General features: G+C 35.2%; 1 protein-coding gene across 11 annotated transcripts in view; it reads left to right on the top strand.

The window, feature by feature from the left end:
- The first annotated feature begins 1,884 nt into the window (after positions 1-1,884).
- Positions 1,885-19,119, top strand: part of polybromo (protein) — a 159,867-nt gene continuing 142,632 nt past the window's right edge. For 9 of the 11 annotated variants that reach the window (XR_011331681.1, XM_069823762.1, XM_069823761.1 and 6 more), the window contains exon 1: positions 1,885-2,022. The gene's annotated coding sequence lies outside the window, so the exon portion shown is untranslated. The other 2 variants (XM_069823759.1, XM_069823760.1) reach the window with 2 other exon arrangements.

Below are 19,119 nucleotides of genomic sequence, written 5' to 3'. Positions count from 1 at the left end.
ATCCGGAGTTGCGTTCGGGCGCGGGTTCGATTCCCGCTTGGCCTAATTACCTGGTTGGGTTTTTTCCAAGGTTTTCCCCAACCGTAAGGCAAATGTCAGGTAATCTATGGCGAATCTTCGGCCTCATCTGGCCAAATACCATGTCGTGATCACCAATCCCATCGACGCTAAATAACCTCGTAGTTGATACAGCGTCGTTAAATAACCAAGTAAAAAAAAAAGATCTTGGGAACAGACGGCCAGTACTCATGCGCCTGAGCTACCCAGGCCAATAATGAATGACCTAAGACGTTGAAAGAGTCGTTAAATAACGGAGAATTAACCATAAACAAACCAGATGAAAATGCTAAATGTCATTATTAGTATGTTAAAGTCACTTACCTTGTTTTTGCATTTCAATGAGAATGTTTTCAAAACCAGTTAAGTATTTTGTGATCATTATTCCTATGCCTATAATGAATGCACGAACTTAATTTCACCTCAGTATTAATACTTATGACATACTTCATAGATACAAAATTTAAAAAAATCCACCTAACTTGTGTGTAATATTTTATTGCATCTAGAACTTAACTGTAATTTTCTCAAAACTAGCCTTCCGTCACTTACCTGCTTTTTGTTCTAAGCCCCTCATTTCGTATAACTTGTTGCTTCTTTGACAGGTTAGATTTGGTTAGTTTAGGTTTTTGTTATAACCTACCTTGCATATACGATTATAGCGCAACATTGGCAGTGATAAAAGTGAAATATTCGTTCAGTGGGCGTTGGATATTCTACATTCACCCTGTAGTTATATTTATTTAAAATTATATTTTAAAAAGTTTATAACAAATAATTTAGGATAACAGTATTGTTATGGTGACTGACCAGGTTCAAACTAAAACTGACTTCCTGGACATCTGAAATATTTATAGAAAAGCATGACATAATCACATGAAATTAAAATGCATATGATATCCTACACCTTTCATGTCAGAGGTGAAACAACATTAAGTGGCGAAACATTGTCAATTTACTAGCCACATAATGGTTAATTGATTGGAATAGAGTATTGCGAAAGTACGTCATTAGTTTATTTATTTTTGGTACAAGTAACATTTCTTTAAGTATTTATTTATTTTCCCTTGTACCATCAATAAAAAAACAAGTATGTTTTTATTTTTTTATTATTATTATTATTATGCGTGTAGTTGCTACGACACATAGGCACACAGCACTTTCTAGGCATCTGAAATATTTGTAGATAATCGCATAAGATAATATTAAAATATATCCTAAACCTTTCACAGATGAAACACCATTAAGTCGCAAAACATTGACAATTTGCCAGCCACAAAGTTGTTAACTGAATGGAACTTAAGAATACTGCGTAGGAACTTACGTCTTTATTGCATTATTGATTTTATTATTTTCGGTACAAGGAATATCTTTTTTATTTATTTATTTATTTATTTATTTACCTTCTTACTATCAATAAAACCATGTTTTTTTTGTAATTATTTTAAGTGGCATCCTTTGTATGTAAGTAGCCTACTTACGCCGTATTCTGAAGTACAGCTAATTGATTGCAATAAAACACTATTTTCGAACCCGTAATAATTTACATCACTACTCTGAATCTTGATCTTACCTTTGTGCATGAAGTAATATTGAAAAAATACGCGTTACGTATAACGAAAGCAATGAGCAAACACAATATCACTTTAAAATCTCCCGCCTCCACTCTGCGTTGCCAAACCTACCCATGCCCCGCCTTGTGACTAAAGAAGGCTCCGAGAGAAACCTTACCTTTCGATTATTTCAAATACATCCTTGATCACTGCCGTGCATTCCAGTATTCCTTCGTATTTCAGTGATCACAGTTCTGCCAATATACGCTTGGCAATTTTACCCACCCTGAAACGTAAACATACACATCGCACACAAGAGCTATTCCCACTTCCCAGTATTCCCAGTTCCCACCATTAATGAAAAAGAAGCGTCAACACCGGTGCAGAGAACGAGAAATTATATTCTACTGATGTAAGCGCTTGGTTGTGTTTTTATACGTAATGCGAAGATACGATGTTGCTAATATATTTATTTTGATTATGGTACATTATTTTGTTTGTAGTGACGTGGTGTTCAAGTGCATTAGTCCCTATGTTTTTTTCTTAATAGAGGATGTAGAGGCAAGTAGGAATGAGCATAGTATAAATTAAGTAGGCTAATAGTTAGAATTAAACCAAATTAGTGTAGAAATTTGTAAAAAGGAAACCGTGAGCTGGATCATACAGTTCCTTGTGTTAGTGGTGAAGGAGAGAAGAATGGGCTATGATTCCATGCTTGTATGAAATTATTGCTATTATGACAGGTGACTTGAATCTGTACTGTGTCTGGTGTTCTAAAGACGGATTATATTGCATCGAGAGGTTAGGTTATGTTTGATCTGTTGATGTTTTGACTTCTTGCACTCCAATATTTTTCAAAGATATTGTCATGGTTAGCCACTGAAGCACAGATTTTGAGGTGTTCCGAATCCATTTCTCGATTTGAATTGCACAATGGGCAGTTAGGGGACGTTATACCACCAACATTCCATTGTAAGATATTTAGTTGATTCTGTACCATTAAAGAGTCCCCTCCCGGAGATCCGATTTGGGAACTATTTTACCTCCGGATAATTAAATGGCAAGTTGTAGCCGATTTAAGCGAACACCATATTTTAACGTTTTGGTGGCTACTTCATCCACACACAACTCCCAGAATGTCTGGAGGACCACACCTGCTGTTGGTCGACGGGTCTACTAGTCCTAGTTGGGAGATCTTGTTGATCACCAGCTTTTCCTCCTCAAGCCACTGGAGGACGATTTTAGTGCCATAGCAGGTCACCACTAGGAACAGAAAAGTAGAAAGGATAGGAAGGAAAGTGAAATGAACCCCTAGGCCTCAAATGCTGTGTTACCATCAGGGTTGAAGAAAGTAAGAGTTCAGTTAGGGGACTGGATAGGAAAGGGTAAAGTTTTGTGAAGAATGGATCAGGCACGTTTTACTATGATGAATATAAATAGTGTCACTACAGTGAATAGGTAGCAGGGTGCAGTGACCATTGACATCTCCTCCTACAAAAATGTACGTTAAGTTATTTGGAGAACGAAACAAATGCCTAAATTCTCAGCTTTTATAATGAAGTTAGTGGTGAAACATAAAGCACTGGAGTTAAATGTTCGGAGACAAGACTGCCTAACTTACCTACTTGTAGATTTACTAGGGGTAAACCAAGTTACTATTTTCACACTTATCTCGGCCACACTTTTTTGCTGATAGGCTATATTTTATTATGCCTATAATATTGCTTATAGGCCTAGAAATGTATTTATACGTAAGAGGAGCAAAAATATGAAGTTTATTTATTATTACTGATACAATTTTAAATATACCGGTATATGGATTTATCACCGTCAAAATTACTTTTCAAGAATCAATCATTCAAGTCATTAGATTATGACATAAGGTAATACATAATGAGAGACTTATGTCATGATCTAACGACTTACTGATTGATTCTTGATAAGTAATTTTGACGGTAATAAATCCATATATATTTAAAATTGTATTAATTATACTTATCGGACCCAACATGCCTTAGAAATTATTATTAGGCCTACTGAAATTAACAGGAAAATATAATCTTCCATTCTACTGGTACTTATGTTACGAAGGGCATTAGTTATGTTAAGAGTAATGTTATATGGTGCAGGAATATATTGTTGTAAACGGGTGAGATGTGTGGGGTTTTTTATAGCACGAGATATTAGAGATTTTTTTTACGAAAAGAGTGGAAAAATGGTATAATTTTCAGAGGAAAGGTAGTTTGGAATGTGAAGAATTCATATAGGTAGAACGTGCACGTGCGGGTGTGTGTGTTTTATTTATTTTTTTTTAATCTTGCTCAGGATAGGGACTGATGTCGGACTTATGTGAGAGCGGCAGTGAACTTCCTGGTTCCTTAAAAGCCATAAGTAACATAACCATACGTGAAACAATAAAAATACTAGAACATATGTTGAAAGACAACAATACATTACAATCACAAATAGATGAAAACTGAGCAAATTATATTTGTATAGGAACACAAGTTTTGATGCTTTGTCTGTACCAAGTGTGTTGCATAACTTCCAATGCACAACATCAGATGTAGAGAAAACACGTTCTACACCAGCAGAAGATGCTCTTGCAGTTAGAAGCTGACTAATTGTATTCATGACGTCTTTGCCATTAGGCTACTAATGATAGATTCTTGTGACTTCCACCACTGCGGTGCAGACACACCTCCTAAAATCTCATCTGTGTACATAATTTTTGAAAATGGGCAAGATTTTGCTTCATATTTCACTACTATAGATAACAGTGAGGATGCACTGTAGTTAGTTTGAGCAAACTGAAGTGCAGATTCACGTTCTTGTTAATTTATACTATTTGGAAGAATGTTGAAGCTTAGGATCAACCAAATATTGTACAAGTTTTTGATTTAGTGCTTTTGAAATATCTTTGTTGTGGGATGATTCTTGTCTTTGTGTACTGTATTTAGTCTTTCCAATTTTTTTTTTAATTTATTTACTGGTCGACCAGCAAACTTGACAGTCCACAAGTGTGTTCCAGCTCACATCTTGCTGTAATATTAATGACTGTCCATCTTCATTTTTTAATTTAGCATTTGCAAAATAATTGCTGCAAAAGTATTTTACAATTTCTATGACATATTCTTTCACATTTGGAGCATTTTTTTTTATATAAATCTTGAGAAAGAAGGTTCAAAGTAAGGGCAGAACAACCATAAATAATCACATCAAGGTCTTCACGATTTTTAAGAGCATTTCTGATTTTTGACATAGGTCTATTACTTGCGTTATCAGTAACAAAACTTCTAACACTACATCTAAATTCTCCCTCCCAACTTTTCACAGAATCCACAACAATTTCAGTCCTATAATCTGAAGTGTGTGGGTGACCTGATGTATCATTTGTGTTGTATAAGTTCAAATCACCAGCCTCTGTGGTCACAAACCAGTGGTTCAGTATGAATATTTGACCAGTCATCTGTTGTTGTTGAACAATGCTAAAAATCTTGGATTTATTCCATTTTCCTGCGGGAATCCCAATAGTATTTGATAAGCTGCGATGGTAAATCAGCATCTATTTTCTTTATTGCTGGGCATTGTAGCAAATGTTCTTTATCCATGATGGAGTTCTGATTTCTACAGAGGGTGCACTGTGAATGTTGGTAGATATTAATTTGATGTAGATGAGAGGCAAGACAGTCATGTTCTGTTCTTAAGCGAAATATAGCAACAGCCTTTTTTTATGGTAAATCTGGGATATTACTGTCTATAGTCATCCACAAGCATTTATGGTTGTCAAGGTCACACACTTTCCCTTATTCTTACTGCAAACTTACTCACCCTTCTGCCACCCAAATGGGCTGGGGACCAGTTCTACTGTAAAAATCTACACTTCCTATACCGAAATTCAGTATCTTGTTTAAGTTTGTGCTGTGCTCTTCTGTGTTATATGTATAGTTCAGTGTTGTCTAAACTTATGCTGTGATATTCTGTTTTATATATGTAGACACTTTTTCAAGCATTCATTAACCCGTGGCCGAGTGATTAGTCTCTCTGCCTTGCACCATTGTGACCTGGGTTCGAACCCCTTCTGGATAGTGAACAAAGTGGGCACGAAGGTTGTTCTTATTGGGATTCTCCTGTTTCCCCTCATCATTGTTATTCCACAAATGTTCCATAATCACCGTCACTCTATGAGATCCCAAGCCAGGTGTCCAGAAGAAGGGAGTCTGAAAGTTGTACAATTTGTGTTTAATAAATACTATTATGGTTAGAACATGTTTCACAGTCTAAATATGCATAGCCAGACAAAAGAGGTTATTTTTTATGTTTACAAATATTTTTAATATCTTTGTAGCAGTGAATCTTCCAAACTCAAAGAGTTATGGCAACAGCATTTGGTGTTAGTTTAAAAATTTTAAGAAATGTCTGTATTGACGCGATTGAGTCCCTACAAAATGATCCACACCCACCTTTTCGTTCTCCTAACCGTCTCTTGATTCATTTTCCGTTTCATAGTCTCGTCCAACATCTAATTTTCCTCTTGATTGTCTCTTCAATCAGTTTACTAGGCCTATTATTAATCTCGTCAATCTTTTTTTTTTCTTCCCTTCATTTCACTTACAGTTGTTTCTTCATTAATTTTTCTCTGATCAAATTAATTCAGTTCTGATTGTCCTTTCAGCTATTTCTCGATTAATGTTCTCAGCATCTGCTATTTCACGCAGTCTCATCAGTCATTCTACCCTAATAGTCCCAGATTTTATTTTCCTTCCCATTGCTGCCTTAAATGTTTTTTTTTACCATCTCTTGTCACTTTCGTCCCAATCACTTAATCACTCCTGATTGTCTTATTAGTTACTTTCTCCTGATTATCTCGTGTTATTACAACACTATTTCATAAGCATTCTTTCACAAATGACAAGACGATCGCTAGTAAATTATAAACGACCTATAGGCCTAAAGGAACTGAGATGATCAAGGATGAACTGACGAGATGAGCACAAAGAGACTGACGAGATTATTTTTTGCAGTGTAACTTGCAAAGGGAAAAGTTCGTTAGGAGGGTGGATAAGAGACCGAAACTATGCACGACCTTGAACACTTCAGGAGTCTGTGTTCCACTTTAGCAGAATATTCCAAGATTTGCCTTTGCTTTTCTTCAGGAATTCCTCTTTACAAAAGGACTGGACTATGTGTTTGATCCTGACTTTTGAGGTAAGAAAGAGATTGTATTATTTTGAGTTTGATGTTTGTTCCTTTTTTGGCCAGGAAATCAGCCTTCTCATTACCTACTATTCCACAGTGTGAGGGTATCCATTGAAAAACTACCTCTTTACGAAGCCCTTGTAGCATTTTAAGAGCAGAAAGAATTTCTCTTACTCGTCTGTTTTCTAGAGGACTTGATGTTAGTGCTTGGAGTCCAGATTTACAGTCACTAAGTAGGCCTATAACCACTTTGTTAAATGTTATGTATATGTGATGAAAAAGCTGTATTGATTGCTTCTAATTCACCATCATAATGAATGCAGTGTTCCAAGAGATATGTAAAAGCAAAAAATGTCGCTGTAGATTCCTGTTCCAGCATTACTATGTTTATCAAGCAGAGATCCATCTGTATAAATATGAAGCCATTCAGATTTTGGATGTCTTGGTTTCAATAGCTAATGACCAGTCATCTAAATTCATACAAACAGTTTGTTCACTCATATTCCGGGAACATTCATCGTGTTAACTCCTGTAAATATCGTCAAGAAAAGATCCAGCAATATCACTGTTTTAACTTGATAAATTCTGGATGCATCGAAATGAAGTGTTTGTTGCGTAACAAAATTTAGCTATTTGTCCCATGTAGCCTATCTTTCTGTTTAGCAGTTTTTTGACAAAAAAAAGGAACCTGGTTGACTTCGAGTAATGTTTTTATGTTGAATTAGGCCTACATTACCTGACTCCATTTCTTCTGCAGCTGAAAATCTTCTCAGCTTCATTGCTGATGGTGTTTTGCACATTTCATTACTGGTACTAGCAGATGAACTTGGTCTAGTTGGATCACCTATAAGAAAATGTACTAGATGTAAATTTCCAATAGGCTATCTGCTATATACATACCTACCTACTTTTACTTTATCACTTGTAAATTGTAATAAAACAGATAAGAACACACTACTGGAAAAAAAATCCAGTATTCTAATCTAATATTAAATAATATTTTAATATCCTACTTAATGCTGGAGAAGAGAGCAAGTATTTGTTACAGTCAAATCAACTTCATTTCACTTATTCAAACTTACTTTCATTAAGTGGTGCTTGATCTTCAGAATCAGAAGAAATTTCACAATTTTAATCTCCCTGAATCTTCTTGCATTTCAGAAGATCAGATTTCATTCTTGCTACTAAATCTTGCATTTCTAAACCACATATTTTACATTTTGCTTTGGAACCTATGCCACTGTTTGTTAAAAAGTTTTATAAAATCTCCCCATATAGGATCTTTTTTCCTCCCTACATTAGTCATTGTAGCAAAACAAAACTAAAACTACAGATTTAAGCACAGCAAACATGAGATAACTTTGCTGGTTCCAGTGGCGTAGCCAGCGGGTGGGCCAGGTGGGCCCAGGCCCATCCAAAAAATATGCGAATTTTTGCGTTTTTTTATGGAAAACTAAAACTAAACCATGGATCCAGAGCAATAGTTACAGTCGATAACATTAAGGTAAGAAGTCAAAAATGCGTTCATTTCTTCAAGAGCCAATTTAACTGTGTTGAATTGGGCCTAAAAATTGTCTGGCAGCAATGAAAAGAAGGAAGCCATGGAAGCTACTGAATTGTTACATCAGCTAGAAAAATTTGACACCTTATTTTATTTGGTATGTTTACACGATATTCTTGCTCTTGCAAATTCATTATTGGAAGCACATCAGTCTCCAAAACTGGATTTTAGTAAATGTTCGTCCTTCATTAAGGCAATGATATAAAACTTTTCAAAGCTCTGAAACGAAGAAAAATTCGACAGTCATGTCAAGCACAAGGCTTTGTAGTCTAGGAATTCTATCCATTGAGAGGGAGAAAAGTTGGGATTTGTTGAAGGACCTATCATCAGTGATAGATTCGTTGCTAGGAAATTTCGACAGCTCCATTTCACCTTATGAAGCGTTTGTATAGATATGCCTTGCATGATTGTTTATCATAATTTTGCATCTTATTAAATAAGACTTCCGAGAATGAGTTTCAAGAGAGTTGACGACAGCAGCATTGTTAGGAGATGGGTCAGGTACTTTCTAAACCCTGCATATCTGGCCCACCCAAAATAATTGGTCTGGCTACGCCACTGGCTGGTTCAGTTAAAAGCTCAAACTGCCAGCAGTTAGTAGGTTATCTGTAACTGACAATGTTCCAACAATGATCTCTAATATATTTAAAAATTTAGAAGTTCCAATGGCATAACATTGACCTTACAGAATATATTTACATTTTTTTTAAACACAAATGTAAAAACTAAAAAAATGATTTAAATCAAAGATTTTAAAAAATCAGTTGATAAAAATCATTATTAAAATTATGATTAAAATCACTTTGATTTAAATTAATCCATGCTGGTAGCTAATAAAGGTTTGCTGTTTCGGATCTTAAACTATGTATGTTACTTAATGACCTTGCTTTAATTTAGGAATCCCGGAATATTGCACACATTTCCTCATTGATTCTATGCCAGCATGTCGTAAAATATGTACTGCAAAACGAGGCTACCAGTTCATGCATGTATTTTAAAATGGTTATATTTTCAACACTGATACTTTAAATACAGTACTTATGAATAAATATGTAAATAAATAAATACGATACTTTATTCAGATTTGTCAGTATAATCCAACCTTGTGAGTTTAACCCAACCTATCATAGTGCTTAGTCTACTTCATTAACATTTTAAAATGAAGAAAATGTAAAAGTATCAAATGGTGTTAATTTTCTTCGGTAACCAAATAAAATGCAGAGTTGCTTATTTACAACTAGCCGTACCTGTGCGCTCCGCTGCACCCGTTAGAAATAAATATAAAGTAATTACATAATTAAAATAGGACATTTGATCCAGGGTACATTCGTGTTTGATATAAGGATAAATCGTTTATTATGTTACTTAATTTAAATTGTATTTGCATAATTAAAATGCGATCATTTTGATCCAGAGACCACTCATTTAGTCATAAAAATTATTTTAGGAAATACAGGAAACGAATGTACAGAACAGCCTATCAAGTTCTCTGTGCATAAGAAGCTATTTTAATCTTACCTGTCCTCGATTCACTCAGAAGTTACTGTAATAACATTATAGCATTATGTCCATCTAGAGAAACTACACTTTCCAATGGTGAATTAATAATTAATTATATAAATCGGTTAATTTAGCTTCTGGTATTACTTCATACAAACACAGAAACATTATCTGTAGGCTATCTTTCATAGCTTTCGATTGTTGCTGTCCAAGGCCCCTTATAGACGAAGTCATTTGTTTTTTAATTCATTACACGGCCTTAGATGGCAGTTATTTTAATTTTAAAACTCATTTATCTCATTAAATATCAGTCCTATCAAAATTTTTCAAGGAATAAAACTTATCGCAAATTATTTTTAAAGAAACTTTTGTTATGTAAAATTTTTCACAAAAATCAATAATAAGCTAGATATTTCGATTTATTTAATTCAGGCCCCCTTATAATCCCCCTTTTAAATAATGTATTTTGAATGCCATATAGCCTAAAATCTAAGTTACAATGAACTTAATTTATATTCCAATTTTCATCGAAATCCGTTCAGCCATTATCGCGTGAAAAGGTAACAAACATACAGACAGACAGACATACAAACAAAAATGTCAAAAAAGCGATTTTCGGTTTCAGGATGGTTAATTGTATATGTTAGGACCAATTATTTTTGGAAAATCGAAAATTACCAGAAAAATTTCGGCTACAGATTTATTATTAGTATAGATTAAGAAATTAGCCATAGAAATTTGATGCTTAACCTCGGGTTGAAATCTATACATAGGTACTGCGAATTTCGTGGGTATGTTATAATATGCAGAGTTACACTAAACTTAATAGTAAGGAACTGACAAGTGAATCACTCCGTATGAGTCTCAAAAGGTGATTATTATTAAATACCTTTGTTTTTTTTTTTTTTGAAAATGCTGACAACCAAAATTGTGGGAATCCATTAAACCTAGAAACTGTGTTTATTTGAGGATGGTCATAATGAACAAAATAAATTACTTCAAAGATTTGTTGGTTCCAACTTGTAAAATTTGAACCCAAATGTTTAATCCATGTCCTTGAAGATTTAAAAAATTCATATGGGACTCAAAAAGACCTTTGTTTTTTTTTTTTTTTTTAACTCAGATGTGTAATATAACGTTCTTATAGATTTAAAAATTGATATGAGGCTCAAAAGCTGTCTATAATTTAAGATTTTTGTTCTTTTGTTGAAAATAAGTCAAAGATCAGTTCCATAACCTAAGATGTTACCAAAATATGTGATATATCAGTTATTAATAACTTTCTTAATAATTATGTAAGAGATATAAAACTTTGTAAACTTCCATTTCTGTGCTGTTTATGAAAAGTATCTGAAGTATTATTAAAATGTAAGAGGGTAAGGTTGTGAGCCTTGTTGATTTTACATGGAATGAATGACCCTTATGTACTTACATTTATAAGGCGACTTTCTTTTCTTTCCCACAATTATTTTATAACTTTACCAATAATTAAATGCTCCTTAGATTTCATTGAATCTTCAGACATACTCTTGCCTTGGTTTCTAAAGTAAAAGATAGTCATATCTTCTTATATGAAGCTCATCTAGGTAAAGAGCAAATTGTAACAGGCCTGTAATGTATATTTTTTTTTAACTTGCTGTCCACTTTCCTGATCCCTCAGTCAATGGTAACTGGGTATGTCACTCGTCTTTCTGGAACTACACAGTAAGTGTAGATATATTCCTCAACTTTTCTTCCACCTTCCTGCTTGCCTGCCTGCCTGTCCACCTGCCAACCATCCAGCTGATTTCTGACATCAGGGTGAGGGAAGGGAGAATGCTATTAGTCGCAACATTACACTCTGGCTCTGTACCTTTCATGTGCTTTACTAGAGACGTCTCCGCGGCCACTGTAAGTTCTTTTTTAAAGTTCAGCTTGAGACTTATATTTCTAACATTTACTCGTAATTACTTATCGTGATATTCTGTAGAGATTTTGAGTTAGAAGATTTTCTTCCTGTTGGACTTTTAAGCTATAGATGAGTTACTCTAGTTCTGAGTTTGAAATCTTAAGATGATTGTAATACTTAATTGCAGTAATATTAACCTACTAGCATCCATTTTTCTAGAGGTGTTACTGTTGAAAACTCTCCTCATTGATCATCTCATATCTTTTGCCATTAACAAAGTATGTGTGTGTTTACCCTTGTACCAAAGACCCTATTAAACATACTAAAACATTATCTAAATTGTGTACGTTAGTGTGACATTTTTTTTTAATTATTTACGTATCTGTGATTTCTACAAGTCTTTTTCCTGAAAATGTAACAACAGGACCTGTACTTCAGGACTAAAAGTCAGTCGAAAGTCACCAGCATAATCCAAGTAGCACATTTGCCTACTGAACTGAGGTTGTGCTTAGGCATGAGTTTGAATTCTACTTGAACTGTTTACCTAAGTACTTGGTTTTTTCGTGGTTTTTCCAACCATAAGGTGAATATCAGGTAATAGCATGGCAAATGCTCGGATGTGTCTTGCCAAATACCATCTTGCTATCACTGATTCTACCAACACTAGATAACCTTGCAGTTGTTACAACATTGTTAAATAACGGAATAAAAAATGTAAGATGAATTCAGAAATGTTTCATAACATATAATTATTTAGGTTTATTTATTATAACATTTTATAAAAAATCATTGTAGACAGTTTTGTAATTTGCTGCTCTTTTATCATGAATATCAAAATATAAAATTATAAAATATATCTTATATCTGTAATACAAACACCTCAGCATAAATAGAACTAATGGCTGCTGTTGGTTGATTTCTTCTTTCCTTTTCATTCAAATACTTCCTTGCGGCCACTCGTTCATTATTTTATCATTTTGTTTAAGTGTGTCATTGTAAGTTTGTTTTGCCACACTTGAACCACATAATTATTTCCCATATCAAGAGCTTATCGTTTTCCTTTGCTTCAAAGAATTTAATTTTTTCATTCAGTGACAGTGTCACATAGGATTTCGCCATGATGTATGGTGGGGGTTTGCTGTATTGTTTGGATCAGTAATAATTTTTTTCCACGAATTGAAAGCTTTCATCTCCATTCTCTCTATCTTTCTCGCTCCCTCATTCTCCTCCTTTAACCATTAGCACAATGAATCTCAACATACTCAGTGATATGTAGTCAACAAGCAATTTGCGATTTTGTACACTGTATCTACCTGTTTCTCATCATCTTTTACAATTTTCTGATAAAGCCAATGCAAATAACTACCATCCTTTCGATACACTATTCTTTACCATGCTCAAGTTTTACATGGTATAAAGTCACCTGTCTGAATAATAATTAGGCTGAGTGATTAAAGATACAGTGTGCAGTCCACACCTGTGGAGTAACAGTCAGCGCGTCTGGCCGCGAAACCAGGTGGCATCGTAAAATAACCCAATAAAATAAAATACAGTGTGCAAAAACAATATATTTTTTTCTGTATTATAGAAATAGTTTTTTGGATAAATTCCTGAAATATTGCCTTCCTTTTCTGCATTGGGCAGAGTCTGCAATATGCAAAATAAATAACTGTAATGCCTGTTCTATCTGCTAGGACTAAAAAAATATTCACATTGACAAGTTTCCGCCTTATTCACATTCTGCCTTGCACAAGCTTTAGTGTACTTTAAAAAAGTAATTGATGCTTATCATTAGGAAAGTAATATTCTTTAGCATACCCAAATCATCATAAAAAATCTTTGAAATCAAACATTCACACATATATACCTATCCATTTATACATTAATATATGAGATTAGCTAATATAGTCTTTATTGTAGAAAATGAACGTAATGTAGATACCTTAAACATAGTGTAATTATTCAAGCTCATAAGTTTAAGGATTTAAGATTAAAGATAGCCAAAATATCCCTACAGATCAATGGCCTCCTATTGAAAGTAGGGAGATATATTCTTCTCACATGGTTAACCAGTCCCTGTGAGATCTGATATAATATTCTATAATATTGTTTTTTAGACAATCTCAATTAGTTTATGTTCACACTTCTCACACACTGTCAATTTAATGCCTCTGACTCAACAGTAATAAACATCACTACATTTTCATCTAACTCACTGTACTGCGCCTCCATAATTAACAGTCCCTGGTCATTGACATCCATCTCCTTGCTGCTTTCAGAAATTCATCTGACCATCTCTGGTATGGACGGCCTCTCTCCCTCTTTCCTAGTCATCCCATACTATAGTTGTGTAGGCCTATCTTCCTTGCTGCAGCCTCACCACATGGTCTCCCCAATTCCATTTCAGCTATCTTGCTTGTTCTACTGCGTCTGTTATGCCAGTTCTTCTCATAACTTCCTCGTTCCTTATTTTGTCACTTAGACAAACACACAATATGCTCCTGTCCATTTTCTCCTGAGTCACTTGAAGTAATCAGATCTTCTGTTTTGTGAAGCACCACGTCTGGTAGCTGTACAGTACTGGTATCACACAACTTTTCAGTACATTTGTTTTCAACTTTCGTTATAATTTCATAATTTATCTTGTAATGATTGATATTATACCGAAAGTAGCTTTGAAAATCAAGGGAATTAAAAGTGGCAGTGCTTTTTTTTTTCTCCTGCAAAATCTTTTTAAAAACACTTAACAAATTTTGAAGGTACAGCGATGATATCCAATAAAACAGTGGTATTCAATGTATTGTATGTGTATCCCCAGGAGAACGCAGGGTTGTCTGCAGAGGTACGCATCCCACTAATCCACTGACTACATATGTAAAAGTGCTGACATATTTTATTATGTTTGTTGATAATTATTGCAGTTTACATATTTTCATTGTTTTTGTTATTTCTCATATAATTACAATGCAGTTGGGGATGTGAAGGTAAAAACTATTATTTTGGAGATACGCTAGCAAAAAAAGATTGAATACCACTGCAATAAAGGATTTAATTTTTTTTTTTTTTTTTTTTTTTTCATTTCACTTATTGTATTCCATAGATCTTACATTAGCAATGAAGCTTTAAGATGTGGAACAAGTCAAAATTTTACATGATTACAATTACAATTTTTTTTTTTTTACAAATTCATTTTCAATTTTTTACAATTCTCTGGCGAAATGTAGTGAGATGAAGTGAGGCCGAGGACTCGCCAACAGATTACCTGGCATTTGCCTTATGGTTGAGGAAAAACCTCGGAAAAAACCTAACCAAGTAATCACACCAAACGGGGGTGAAGTGAAGTGAGGCCGATGACTCGCCATAGACCACTCGTGACTTGCCATAGACCACCTGTGCATCAGTCCCATGGCTGGGGAAAACCTCGGAAGAAACCAGTCAATCAGACCAAATGGGGGATCCAACCAAAGCCCGAGCACAGCTCCGGATCAGCAGACCAATGAATCTGCGAACTGTATCCTGGAAGTAAATCCAAAGGCTTGTCTACAAGGCCACAAGTCAGTGGCTTTTTGGTATAATATTCTATCTGAGTTTTTCAAATCAGTTTGGCATCAAGGATTACTCGTAAATATTTAACTGATTTGTTTAATACTAGATCCTAACCAAAAAAAAAAAACTCTATGTATATTTCCTAGTTTCATTTTCTTGGCAAACAAAACCATTTCCATTTTATTCAGATTTATGCTTAAATTTCTCTCATGTACAAAACCTGGACCCTGCTCAAAGTCTCTGTCTGAAACTCAAACAGCGTGCTGACATGGCATCCAAATGTTAATATGACTAAATCATCAGCATAGGCCTGAGTATAAAATTCAGTCCTTGTAAGATCATATATAAGATCGTCTATCACTTGTCATGGTCCTCTCCTGACATCTGTTTCTATTGTATGTGACTCAACATGATCAGAAAAATGATCTTTCATCAGCTCCTTTAGTGTCTCCTCAATAAAGTGTGCAAATTCACCATTTGGAAGAGATATAAGTCCTAATCTGGCAAACTGGTCTTTGGAAAGACTTTGGTAAGTCTTGCTGCAGGAACCAATGCATTGATCTTCTCGCAGTAGGTCTTTGAGACTACCTTTTTTGATTTTAGTCTTATATTTAAAATTCTTTGGCAGACGTATAAGCATTCCAGTCGGTTAGAAGACTAGTTCTTCTGGCTTTGTTGAATAGCTCAGTGTTTTTTCAAATTCTTGATCCACCACAGTATTTTGAAGTTGCTATTTCTCTGACGAAGAGGGCAGCTTTTCTCTTAGGCTTGAATGATATTGGTAATCAAGGCCTGTATGGATACCTCTAACTCCAAGTCATTATTATAGTTGAAAGCCGAAAATATCGCCATACTTCTCCTTAGTTCTCACGAAAAAAGTTTCAATTCGCAGATCTGGGATTTTGATAGCTTTCCTTAAAGCTAGATTCAAATCATAGCTTAAACAGTATGTGCTGATGATGAAATGGATCATAATTATGTCATTCATGAATCTTATGTCTTAAAGCCTGAGAGCAGGGAGTAAGACCAATAACTTTTTATCTTCTGTTTGTGATGCTGATCCTCTGTATTTATAAATTTGAGTTCAATTGATCCAAGGAATTCGAGCAGAGCTCCCTTTGAGATCAGTGTCTCCATTTCCCCATACATTGTAATGGGAGCTGGCATTACAACCCACAAGTAGTGGCAGCCTCCTTAATTCACTATGTCTCACTTCTGTCTTGCAAATATTTCAGGTGGTGGCTCTTCAGGCCTATGTAAAAAGTAGGCAGAACAAACTACCGGCATCCTTATAGATCCCTCAAATTGCCACGACAATTCTGCTAGTAAAAATGCACTCATCTCTTTTATGTATGAAGTGCGGAAATGAACCTTCTCCAAATAGGATTTGATGAGGATCCAACCCCACTAGTAATGGAATTGCCTCCTCCTTGTGTTCATAAATGCACCGTTTAAAGGCTTTCAAAGCCTGATTAAGCTTTTCTAAGACTTTAAGTACATTTTGGGTTTGAGGATGTTTTTTTCCTGGATCCAGAGCATAGTCTTTTGTAGCTTAAAAAACTTGGAGGCCTCCACTGCAAGCAGATCAACTCCTGTCCAAGGTTTAATGTGGCTGATATGCCCATAAAGTCACTCCCTGGAATCTTCGTCTGCATAATTAACCAGTAGACCAGGCATCCCTGTCATAGTTCGGTAGACTCAAACCTGGACAAGAACACATCATCAGGCATCCTGATCTTGACGTCCCTCACAGCATCCTAAAATTCCAGAAGCTGCTCCTCAGTAAACCCCTCATCCTGCCTGCCCTCTCGAAAAATGGCATACTGGAAAGGAGTAAGACTGGCCACGGATTGTTCATAGGAGACCTGTAAATCACCCCTTCCTCGTCGTGTCTGTTTAGTGGCATGTTGTGCCTCAGTTGGAGTACCACTAAGTTTCGGTCTCTTTCCTTTGGCACTTGCCTGGCTACTAAAAGCCTGATCTTCAGTTTCCTGTTTTACAGGCCTTCCAGATGTTGAAGGTTGAGGTCGAGAACCAGCAATTGCAGAGGTCGGGGTTACTGCTTCCGCCACCTTCCTTCTCCACACTGCTTCCCTGATAAGCTTCCTTCTTTTTTCGGCTCTAGAAAGTAGCGGTCTCTTTTCCTTACCCTTGTCTTTTGGATTCGACAAGGTTTTCCTGTACCTCGTGATAAGAGTCAGTTGGGAGATGGTAGGCACTTATGCAGCCAGTGCCTTCCAAAAGGATAGAATCTTGGATGTGCACTGAATCAGCACCCTTTCTGGATAGAGAAATACTAATTTCACGAAATGGTTCTCTGTAAGTCGTTTTTTTTTTTTTTCTAAAATTTTCAATGGGTGTGTAATTCTTTAGATAATTTCATTCATTTTCACTTAGTGTTCTGCCCAAGGGCTGGTCTTTCACTACAAACCCAACTTTCTCCTACTCTCTGCCTTCCTCTTTGTTTCCACATATGATCCATATACAGTATCTTAATGTTATCTATCATCTGATATCTTCCACTCAGAACTCTTCTCCTGTTCACCATTTCTTCCTGTGCATCCTTCAGTAGGCAGTTTCTTCTCAGCCAATTACCCAACCAATTCCTTTTCCTCTTCCCAATCAGTTTAGATAATTATTTATCTGAAATACAGTAAACCTCTCTAAAACGAAACGCGATCATTTCAGAATTTTTTTTCCATTTTCACAGGTTTTCGTTTTACAAAGGGTTGAGTTTTGCCAAAACTAAGAATAGAGTACTGCATTATGCTCTCTGTAGGAAGAACACAATGAAGAAATAATTTGAAATAAAAGTTACTACAGTACATGCAAAGTGAATTTTATTTTCATAATTATTGACTTACGTAATTGCAGCCTCTCTCTCTCTCCCTCTCTATGCGTCCTAGTTTCTTGACCCCCATATTTCTTTTAAAGTGCATTGCCGCGACTTTTTTTGAATTGCGTTATGCATCAATTCAGAGTGTAAATTGTGCCCTGATCCATCGTTTGTGTAACGGAAGTTGTGTTTGATGGAAAATAGATTAACTTCACATTAGACAAATCAATCCTTGGATGGCAGGTAGCATTGTCTAAAAACAGTAGGACCTTACGACATTGACGTTTCATTGGCCCAATAAAATTATGAAGCCACTCTTCCATGATAGAACTGGTCATCGAGGCATTTAAAGCACACAGTTTACTTTATTCACACTATTATTTAACACTGTATTGGCATATTAACACAAAACTCAGAATAAATCGGAAATATGAAACTAAATTGACATTACACTACAAATTATTCACAGTTTTATTCTGCTGGCACTGGCCTTTATCACTGTATTGGCTTGTTAGCACAAAACTGAGAATAAATGAAAGAAAATGCAAGAGGGTTGGAAGAAGTAATGGTACAGGAGGTCAGTAACCTGCTCGGGTCCTTGACAATAAGCACAGAATAGTGACATGGTTAGAGAAGCTTCACCCTCAACGCCTGACAAAGAATAGTGAAAGCCTTCCAGATCATTGCATGTACAGTCACACAAAAAAATTATGTCATGCTTCGTACAGTATTATCACAAAATTAAAAATGGTTTGAAAGAATTTAGCATCATGTTACGCTTAAAATTATCCATTTTAGTTAGGTTTTTTTATCTAAATGGTGCCCAAAAATGATTCCATTTTCACGTTAGGCATTTTCCTTTTTAAAGTATTATTTTACATAGGAAATCATTCCGTTCCCAAATTTATTTTTCTTTTGTGTAGGTTTCCTTTTTATAGAGGGTAGGTTTCAGCAAGGTTTTACTGTATAATAATTGTTC

Source organism: Periplaneta americana, chromosome 4 (assembly GCF_040183065.1).
Source record: "Periplaneta americana isolate PAMFEO1 chromosome 4, P.americana_PAMFEO1_priV1, whole genome shotgun sequence".
Classification (NCBI taxonomy): domain Eukaryota; kingdom Metazoa; phylum Arthropoda; class Insecta; order Blattodea; family Blattidae; genus Periplaneta; species Periplaneta americana.
Note: the sequence above shows the minus strand (reverse complement) of the source record. Positions and strands in the feature narration are given on the sequence as shown.